Genomic DNA, 10,998 nt, shown 5'->3' with positions numbered 1-10,998 from the left:
CTATCATAAAGAGTAGTTTCATTGCCCTAAAACTCCTCTGTGCCCTTCCTATTCATCCCTCCCCCTTGTCCCCAACCCATGGCAATCACTGAACTTTTTGCTGTCTCCATAGTTTTCTTTTTTCCAGAAATGTCATGTAGTTGGAAACATTGACTAGGTAGCATTTTCAGATTGGCTTCTTTCACTTAGTAACATGCACTTAAGATTCCTCCATATCTTTTCATGCCTGGATAGCTCAAGTTTTAAGTGCCTAATTGTCTAGATGTACCAGTTTGTTTATTCATTCATCTACTGAAGGGATATCTTGGTTCCTTCCAACTTTGGCAATTACGAATAAAGCTGCTATAAACACGTATGTGTAGGGGCACCTGTGTGGCTCAGTGGGTTAAGCATCCAACTCTTGATTTCAGCTCAGGTCACGATCTCGCAGTTTGTGAGTTTAAGCCCCGCATCAGGCTCTGTGCTGACAGCACGGAGCCTGCTTGGGATTCTCTCTCCGTCTCTCTCTGTGTCCCTCCTCTGCTTTCTGTCTCTGTCTCTGAATAAATAAATAAATAAATAAATAAATAAACTAACTAACTAAAAAAAAAAAAAAACATGTGTCTGTGGAGGTTTTTGTTTGGGCATAAGTTTTCCTCTCCTTTAGGTAAATACCAAGGAGCATGATTGCTGACTTGTATTATAAGAGTATATTTAATTTTGTAAGAAACCACCCAACCGTGTTCCAAAGTAGCTGTACCATTTTGCATCCCCATCCAGCAATGAATAAGATTTCCTGTTGCTCCCCATCTTCACCAGTATTTGGTGTTGTCAGTGCTCTGGATTTTGGCCATTCTAATAGGTGTGAAGTGGTATCTCGCTGTTATTTTAACTTGCGTTTCCCTGATGACATGTGATGGGGAGCGTCTTTTCATATGTTTATTTGCCATCCGTATATCTTTTTTGGTGAGGTGACTGTAAAGGTCTTTGGCCCATTTTTTTAATCGGGTTGTTTGTTTTCTTATTATCGAGTTTTAAGAGGTCTCTGTATAGTTTGCAAATATTTCTCCCAGTCTGTGGCTTGTGTTTTCATTCCTTTAAGAGTGTCTTTTGCAGACAAGAGAAAACTTAATTTTAATGAAGTCCAGTTTATTAATCCTTCCTTTCATGGATTGTGCCTTTAGTGTTGTATCTAAAAAGCCATCTTCAAATCCAAGGTTACCTAGATTTTCTCCTATGTGACATTATAGGAGTTTTCTAGTTTTACATTCTACATTTAGATCTGTGATCCATTTTGAGCTAATTTTTTGAAGTGTGTAAGGTCTATATCTAGATTTATTTATTTATTTTTCGCACATGGATGTCCATTTGTTTCTGCACCATTTGTTGAAAAGACTATTTTTTCTCCATTGTACTGCTTTTGCTCCCTTGTCAAAGACCAGCTGACTATGTTTATGTGGATCTATTTTGGACTCTCTATTCTATTCTATTGATCTATTTGTCTATTCTTTCACCAATACCACGCTGTCTTGACTGCTGTAACTTTATAAGTCTGGAAGTCGGGTAAGGTCAGTCCTCCAACTTTGTTCTTCTCCTTCAATACCGTATTGGCAATTCTGGGTCTTTTCCCTCTCCATGTAAACTTTAGAATCAGTCTGTTGATGTCCACAAAATAATTTGCTAGAATTTTAATTGGGATTACATTGAATCTACAGATCAAGATGGGAAGAACTGACATCTTGATAATATCGAGTCTTCCTATCCGTGAACATGGCATATCTTTCCATTTATTTAGTTGATTCCTTTAACCAGAATTTTGTAGTTTTCCTTCTACATATCTTGTTCATATGTTAAAATGTGGATGAGGGACAGTGTTCTCCGACTGAGAAGGCACTTTGAGACCAAAAAATGTTGCAAGTCACCCCATCTTGTTTATACAGAGTTCTGTTCGGGGTAACTTACTAGCGGGGGGGTTGGGCACACCAACAATCCAGACACTACCCAGCCGTTCTCCGCCCAGTTCGAACATGAATCCATAACTTTTATAGAGGCACTGTGGTGAGGTCAAAGGGTAATTAACCAAAGTGGTGCCACCTGTACACCACTTTAGGGTAGATCAGAACAAGCCTTCTCACATTCCAGTCAGGACATACATTAACCTCCAGTAGTCCCGGAACATGCAGCCTCCTGGGAGGTAAGCACACAGGCAAAAATAAGATTGAGGGCCCAAAGATGGAGTCGGTCTGGTTAGAACTCCTACACATACTTACTGTTAGATTTATACCTTAGATTTTCATTTTTTGGTGTGCTAATATAAGTGACATTACATTTTTGATGTAAAATTTCATTTATTCATTGCTGGAATATAGGAACGCAGTTGACCTGTATCACTGTTTATGAATTCCAATCTTTTTTTTGGTTTATTCCTTTGGATAGTCTACATAGACAAGCACATCATCTGCAAACAAAGACAGTTTTATTTCTTCCTTCCCACTGTATACCTATTTTTTTCCTTTTCTTGTCTTACTGTATTTTTAGGCCTTCCATTTTGATGTTAGCAGAGATGAGAAGGGACATCGTGCTTGTTGATGTTCTTAGTGGGAAAGCTTTGAGCCTCTCACCATTAAGTATGATATTAGCTATTGCTTATTGGTAGATATTTCTTTTTTAAAACGGTTTTATTTATTTTTGAGAGAGCGAGTGCGAGTGGGGGAGGGGCAGAGAGAGAGGGGGACAGAGGATCCGAAGTGGGCTCTGTGTTGACAGCAAGGAGCCTGATGAGGGGCTCAAACTCACAGACCGTGAGATCATAAACTGAGCTGAAGTCAAGATGCTCAACCGACTGAGCCACATAGGTGCCCCTGTAGATGTTATTTCTTAAGTTGAGAAAGTTCCCCTCTATTCTTAGTTTACTGAGAGTTTTTATCATACGTCAGTGTTGGATTTTGTCAAATGCTTTTTCTGCATCTGTTGATATGATCATGTTATTTTTCTTCTTTAGCCTATTGATGTGATGAATTAAATAATCAGTTTTCAAATGTTGAGCTAGCTTTACATACCTGGGATAAATCCCACTTGATTGTGGTGTATAATTCTTTTAATGCATTGTTAGATTCAATTTGCTAATATTTTGTTGAAGATTTTTGCATTTATGCTCATGAGAGATACTGGTCTGTAGTTTTCTTGTAATGTCTTTTGTTTGGTTTTGGTATTAGGGTATGCTGGCTTCATAGAATGAGTTACCTCTGCTTCTATCTTCTAAGAGATTGTGGAGAATTGCCATAATTTCTTCCTTAAATGTTTGGTAAAATTCATCTGGGTCTGTTGCTTTGTTTTAAAAGATTATTAATTATTGGTTCAATTTTATTGATGATATGGGCCTATTCAGATTGTCTATTGCTACTTGTGTGGGCTTTGGCAGATTGTATCTTTCAAGGAATTGGTCCATTTCATCTAGATTATCAAATTTGTGGGCATAGGGTTATCAATAGTATGCTTTATTAGCCTTTTAATGTCTATGGGATCTGTAGTGATGTCTTTTCTTTCATTCTAGAAACAAGCATATCTTAGAGATATTGAGGGTTTGGTTCCAGACCACTACAATATAGCAAATATCACAATAAAGTGAGTCAAATTAATTTTTTGGTTTCCCAGAGCATATAAAAGTTGTATTTACACTGTCCTGTAGTCTATTAAGTATGCAATAGCATTATGTCTGAGAAAACAATTTCTGTATCTTAATTTAAAAATACTTAATTGCTTGGGCACCTGGCTGGCTCAGTTGGTCAAACGTCTGACTCTTGATTTTGGCTTAGGTCATGATCCCAGCATCATGGGATCCAGCCCCATGTTGGGCTCTGCACTGAGCATGGAGCTTGCTTAAGATTCTCTCTCTCTCCCTCTGCCCCTCTCCCCTGCTCTCGCTCTAAAATAAAAAAAAAATTTTTTTAAACTTAACATAATTGCTAAAAAATGCTAACCATCATCTGAGCTTCCAGTAAGTCATAATCATTGATCATAGATCATCATGACAAATATAATAATAATGAAAAGGTTTGAAATGTTGTGAGAATTTCCCAAATGTGACACAGAGACACAAAGTGAGCAAATGCTGTTGCAAAAATGGCACCAATAGACCTGCTCAACACAGTGTTGCCACAAACCTTAAATGTGTAAAAAAATGTAATATTTGTGAAGTGCAATAAAGAAAAGAATGAGCAAACAAGGTATGCCTGCATTAGTAAATTGTGTTTTCTCTCTTTTTTTCCTTAATTAGCCTGCTTATAGACTATCACTTTCATTGATATTTTCAGAGAATCAGCATTTGGTTTCAGTGATTTTGTCTATTGATTTCCTTTTTTCAACTTCATTGATTTCTGCTCTAATTCTTTTTTTTTTAAGTTTTCATTTTAATTCCAGTTAGTTAAAATACAGTGTTATATTAGTTTCAGATGTACAAGATAATGATTCAACACTTCCGTACTCCATCCTGTGCTCATCACAAATGCACTCCTTAATCCCCATCACCCATTTCACTCATCCTTCCACCCACCTCTCCCTGGTAACCGTAAGTTCTCTATAGTTTAGAGTCTCTTTCTTGCTTTGTCTCTCTCTCTCTGCTTCCCTTTGCTCATTTGTTTCTTAAATTCCACATATCGGCTCTAATTTTTATTATTTCTTGTCTTCTGCTTAGTTTGGACCTAATTTGCTTTTCTTTTTCGAGTTTCCTGAGGTGGACATTTAGATTATTCATTTGAGATCTTTCTCTTTTTTTAATAGATGCATTCAATACTAGAATTTTCCCTCTAACCCCTGCTTTCACTGCATTTCACTGGGTTTATTAAGTTGTGTTTTCATTTTAATTTAGTTCAAATATTTAAAAATTTCTCTTGAGTGGCGCCTGGGTGGCTCAGTTGGTTGAGCGTCCGACTTCGGCTCAGGTCACGATCTCGCGGTTCGTGGGTCTGAGCCCCGCGTCGGGCTCTGTGCTGACAGCTCAGAGCCTGGAGCCTGCTTCGGATTCTGTGTCTCCCTCTTTCTCTGCCCCTCCCCTGCTCATGCTCTGTCTCTCTCTGTCTCAAAAATAAATAAAAAACAAAACATTAAAAAAATTAAAAAAAAATCTCAAGAGAAATTAAAAAAAAATTTTTAATGTTTTTATTTATAAAAATAAATAAAATTTATAAAATTTTATTTATAAAATAAATAAAATATAAATTTATAAAATAAATTTTAAAAAATTTTTAATAAAAATTTAATAAAATTTTTATAAAATTTTTTTAATAAAAAAATTTATAAAATTTATAAAATTTTATTTATAAAATAAATAAAAAACAAAGCATTAAAAAAATTAAAAAAGAAATCTCAAGAGAAATTAAAAAATTAAAAAATTAAACATTTTTTATGTTTTTATTTATTTTTGAGACAGAGAGAGAGCATGAGCAGGGGAGGGGCAGAGAAAGAGGGAGGCACAGAATCCGAAGCAGGCTCCAGGCTCTGAGCTGTCAGCACAGAGCCCGACGCGGGGCTCAAACCCACGAACCCGCGAGATCATGACCTGAGCTGAAGTCAGACGTTTAACGGACTGAGCCACCCAGGCGCCCCTATCTCTTGAGATTTCTTATTTGGCCCATGTGTTATTTGGAAATGAGTTGTTTAATCTCAAAGTATTTGGGGATTTTCCAGCTCTCTTTTTGTTATTGTTTTCTAGTTTAATTTTATTGTGGTCTGAGAGCATACATTGTATGATTTCCGTTCTTTTAAATTTGTTAAGGTGTGGTTTTTGGCCCAGAACGCGGTCTATCTTGGTGAATGTTCCATGTGGGCTTGAGAAGAATGAGTATTCTGCTATTGCTGGATGAAATAGTCTATAGCTGTCCATTATGTCCAGTTGATTGATGCTGTTGTTGAGTTCAACTTTGTCTTTACTGATTTTCTGCCTACTGGATCTATCCATTCCTGATACAGGAGTATTGATGTCTCCAAGTATAATAGTGGATACATCTATATCTCCTTGCATTTCTATCAGTTTTTACCTCGTGTGGTTTGATGCTCTGTTAAGAACACACCCATCAAGGATTGTTGTCTTCTTGGAGAATTGACCCCTTTATCATTATGTAATGCCCTTCTTTATCCCTGGTAACTTGTCCTTGTCTGAAGTCTGCTGTGTCTGAAATTAATATAGCTACTCCTGCTTCTTTTGATTCATTTTAGCATGGTATATCCTTCTCTATGCATTTGCTTTTAAACTATATGTATCTTTATATATAAAGTGGGTTTCTTGTAGATAACCTATAATTGGGCCTTGTTTTTTGATCCACTCTGACAATCTCTGTCTTTTAGTTGGTGTATGTGGACCCTTGATGTTCAAAATGATTATAGATATAGTTGAACTACCATGTTTGTTACTGTTTTTTATTTGTTGTCCTTGTTCTTTGTTCCTATTTTTGTTTTCCACTCCTTTTTCTGCCTTTTGTGGTTTTAACTGAGCATTTTATGTAATGCCATTTTCTTTCCTTTTTTTTTATTAGCATATCAGTTATATATTTTTTTTAACTTTTTTGTTTTTTGGTTTTTTTTTTTGGTTTTTTTTTTTTAATGTTTATTTATTTTTGACAGAGAGAGACAGAGCATGAACAGGGGAGGGGCAGAGAGAGAGGGAGACACAGAATCTGAAACAGGCTCCAGGCTCTGAGCTGTCAGCACAGAGCCCAATGTGGGGCTTGAACTCACGGACCGTGAGATCATGACCTGAGCCGAAGTCGGACGCTTAACCGACCGAGCCACCCAGGCGCCCCCTTTTTAACTTTTTTTTAGTGGTTGCCCTAAAGTTTGTAATAAACATTTACAACTAATCCAAGCCCACTTTAAAATAAGACTATACAGCTTCAAAGATAGTGCAACTATCTTATAATAACAAAACAATCATAACATATCCCTCCTGTCCTTTGTATCTTTTCTGTCTTTTATTTCACTTATACAATAAGCATACATGAGCACACACACATGGGCATACATGGTCGAATACAGCGTTGCTATTAATATTTTGAACAGACTTTTGTCTGTGAGATCAATTAAGAATAAAAGATTAAAAATTTAATGTTACCTTCAACTATTCCTTTTGCAGTGTTCTTTCTTTCTTTATGTAGGCTGAATTTCTTTTCTTTTTTAAAGTTTATTTATTTTGAGAGAGACAGAGACAGCACAAGTTGGGGAGGGGCAGAGAGGGAGGGAGAGAGAGAATCCCAAGCAAATTTTACACTCCCACCTCAGAGCCCAACATGAGGCTCAAACCCACGAAACCATGAGGTCATGACCTGAGCCAAAACCAAGAGTCAGATGCTTAACCGACTGAGCCACCCAGGCGCCCCATGTTGACTGAATTTCTGACCTATATAATTTTTTCTTCTCTTTAAATAACTTTTAAAAACATTTCTTGCCAGGCAGGTGTATTGGCAACAAATTCCTTCAATTTTTGTTTGGGAAATTCTATTTCTATTTTGATTTTGAAGGATTCTTTTGTGGAGTATAGAATTTTAGATTGGTGGTGGTTTTTTTCCTCTCAACACTAAATATTTCACTCCGTTCTCTCTTTGCTTTATGAGAAGTTGGGTATAAACCTTATCCTTGCTCCTCTACGGGTAAGGTTGTTTTTTCCTTTAATTTCTTTCAAGAACTTTTCTCTAATTTTCTGTAATTTGAAAATTATATGCTTAGGTGTAGGTTTTTTGGGCATTTATTTTGGTTGGTGTCCTCTAAGCTTCCTGGGTCAGTTTGGTGTCTGACATTAATTTGGGGGAAATTCTCAGTAATTATTGTTTCAAATATTTCTTCCATTACTTTCTTTGTTCTCCTTCTGGTGTTCCCATTATGTATGTTACACCTTTTGAACTTGTCCCACAGCTCTTGGATATTGTGGAAATTTTTCCAGTCTTTTTTTCTGTTTATTTCTCAGTTTTGGAGGTTCCTATTGAGATGTCCTCAAGCTCAGAGGTTCTTTTCTCAGCCATGTCCAGTCTACTAATAAACATTCTGCATTCTTGTTACAGTGTTTTTGATCTGCAGCATTTCTTTTTGGTTCTTTCTTAGAATTTCTATCTCATTGTTTACATTGCCTATCTCTTTTTGCATGCTGTCTACTTTGTCCATTTGAGCCCTTAGCATAGTAATCATGATTGTTTTAAATTTCTGGCCTGATAATTCCTATATCCCTGCCATATCAGAGTTTGATTCAGATTCTTTATTTCTTCAAACTGTTTTTTGCCCATGAGTATGTCTTGTAAGTTTTTCTTCACAGGTAGGCATGATGTACTGGGTAAAAGGAACTGCTGTAAATAGGTCTTTAGTGATATAGTAATAAGGTGTGGGGGAAGGGGAAGCAGTCTATAGTCTTAAATTAGGTCTTAGATTTTAGTGAGCCTGTCCCTCTGGAATGTGAACTTCACATGCGCTTCTCAGGTTTTTTTCTCCCTCCTCAGGTGGTATTGGATGGCTTGACCGGGGTTGTGTTGGGTGTTTTCCTTCTCCCAAGTGGAAGGCTACAACTGGCTGGATTTGAGTACTTCCTTCCTCAGGCCAGTTAGGTTCTGATAAACCCCCAGCAGGCTGGGTTCTGGTTAAATAGTTTCTCCTGAGGGCAGACCTTGTTAAGGAGAACAGAATGCTCTGGCGTATTTCAACATAGTTCCTTTTCCCCTCTCCTTGCCAGAAGCAGGAGGGGATTGTTCTCTGATACTGTGAGAATCTGGTAGAAATCCAGGAGGTAAAACTCACAAAAGCGTGGGGAACCCCTGATGGCTGGGTCCCTTTAGAGTTTTTGACTCTCAGACTTGCCCACACTGAGCCTTCAGTGATTCATCAATTGCAGTTCAGGTTTCCCTAACCCAGCATTGGTTTCCTCAGAGGATTCTGCTTGGGTAAGTTGTGATTCTCTATATTCACCTGTCAGTCCCTTTTGTGAGCACTGGTTTGTTCTTCGACCTCACTTTATTTTTTTTAACCTCACATCTCTTACAGATCTAAAGAGAGTTGTTGATTTTTCAATGTGTTCAGCCTTTTACTCGTTGTTAGCCTGGAGAGGCGACTTCCAAGCTCTTTACGTGCTAGACTGGAAACTAGACCTATATTATTTAGTAATCTCTGAAAGCCTTGAGGTCAGAAACTGTGTCTTGAACTTTGTCATAAATTCAGCAACTTACATAATTCCTGGCGCATGATAGGTGCTCAGCTAATATTTGTTAAGTGCGAGAATAAGTTATTGAAAGAATGAGTGTTGGCAAACCAATTTACAGATGTTTTCAGCTAGGCCTCCAACAGCTTTCGAGACTCCCCCTGAACTCCCTAGGTTCTTTGCCCAAATGCATAGTATCCAATATGGGGAAATAACTATTTTCTCTCCTAGTGGTGCTTACAAGGTTCTTTCATGCTGGAGTGGAAACTGGAAACCCCATTTTCTAAGTTTTTTCAGATGCGGTTTTAAGATTGTTGCCCCCATTCAACGCTTTTACCTCTGATACCTTGTGTGACCTTGGTGGGTTTTTTTTTCCCCTTTAGGTTTTTATTTTAGATTGTATTTATCTCATTTTTATTCTATTTCTCAGTTTAACATACAGTAAAATTGACCTTTTTTTTGCTGTACACTTCTATAAGGACTTCATGAACTATTTTATAGAGTCGTTTTCTGAGCTCTTCTCTCTCCGCCATCTCCCTGCTACTTTCTGATTCCTGGGGCTTCCCTAGTCAGTCCTCTGGCCAGAAAGCTGGGACTTCAGTACCCTGTTCCGCTGTGCACTTCTGGCGACTGTGCTCATGTCTGGGAGGAAAAAAGCAATGGTGATGTGCTCTACCCTTTGGTACTGCATTTTCCTGAAGAGGAAGGTTTCCCCGCCTCTGAGTTTTAGACCCTGTGGGTCCCTGCTCCTGATGCTGTCGGTGCCGCTGCCTGTGTTACCGTGGGTGCCGATTTGTTGCCACTTTGAATTCTTGTCTTCTTTTCCAAGATCTCTGCTACCACTTAGTTTGCAGAATCCTCAAATAGCCGCCCCATGCATTCCATCCAGGTTTTACAGCTGCATTCGGTGAGGAAGACAGAATGGAATGTGCTTCTCTATCTCAGCAGGGACAGAAACAAGCCCTTGCCGTTGTACAAACTCATTGGTGAAAAATGTGCCTTTCACTTGTGCATCTAGAAATGTGACAATGGAGCAATGTAACAGACTCCAGACTTTAAAATTAGCTATGATTTTTCACCTCTGTCTTGGTATTTATTGCACGTATACATCCAGTCAACACCCAGAAGCAGATTAACTGAGCTGACACACAGCTGCCCGCAGGCACATGAAGGCTGTACCCAGAGCTGGCCAGCTGAGCCCAGACTAAATTGCCAACCTGAAGAATCGTGAGCCGAATAACTGGTTGTTATATTAAGTCAAGGAGTTTTGGGGTAGCTGTTTTTATGTAGCAATAGCGAAGTGATACTGTAAGCAAGTAAAACAAAAGCATTAACCCATTGTGGTATTTGATTTAAAAAAAAAAAAAAAGATTTCTGGGTGTTTCTGCATGTCCAAGTGTACAAGGCACAAAATAAAAAAGTAGTACATCTCATAGTATCACTAATCATTTTGTGCCCGGAATATGATTCACAGAAAATGTTTTCCAGTAATTTCATTTCTAGAAGGAACTTTGTAGCTAGGAATTATTGCTTGAGCAAATCTCAAAAATCCTTCAATTTCAACTACTGAGAGTGGTTGCCAGTCCATAAGCATCACTTCGACAAATTTCGTTTAGGTTTTTTAACGCCATAGACCTAGAACAGGAGGAAGTGCCTTAAAAATATTTCTTAAAGTCTGTTTTAAAGTTTGCTTGGTGAGAATCAAACTTTGGCTATTTCACTTGTCTCGAAGACTTTCTTCCCTTTATTCTCGTTACATTCATTATTATGTTTGGATGGAGCATGATTTATCGTAGATGTACATGATTTGGGAGTTTTTCCTTCTTACGAAATTTCAAGGTGGAAAAGTT

Source organism: Panthera pardus, unplaced genomic scaffold, assembly GCF_024362965.1.
Source record: "Panthera pardus isolate Hobbes unplaced genomic scaffold, ASM2436296v1 HiC_scaffold_27, whole genome shotgun sequence".
Lineage (NCBI taxonomy): Eukaryota > Metazoa > Chordata > Mammalia > Carnivora > Felidae > Panthera > Panthera pardus.
The sequence above is the reverse complement of the archived record's forward strand: the minus strand, read 5'-3'. Positions refer to the sequence as shown.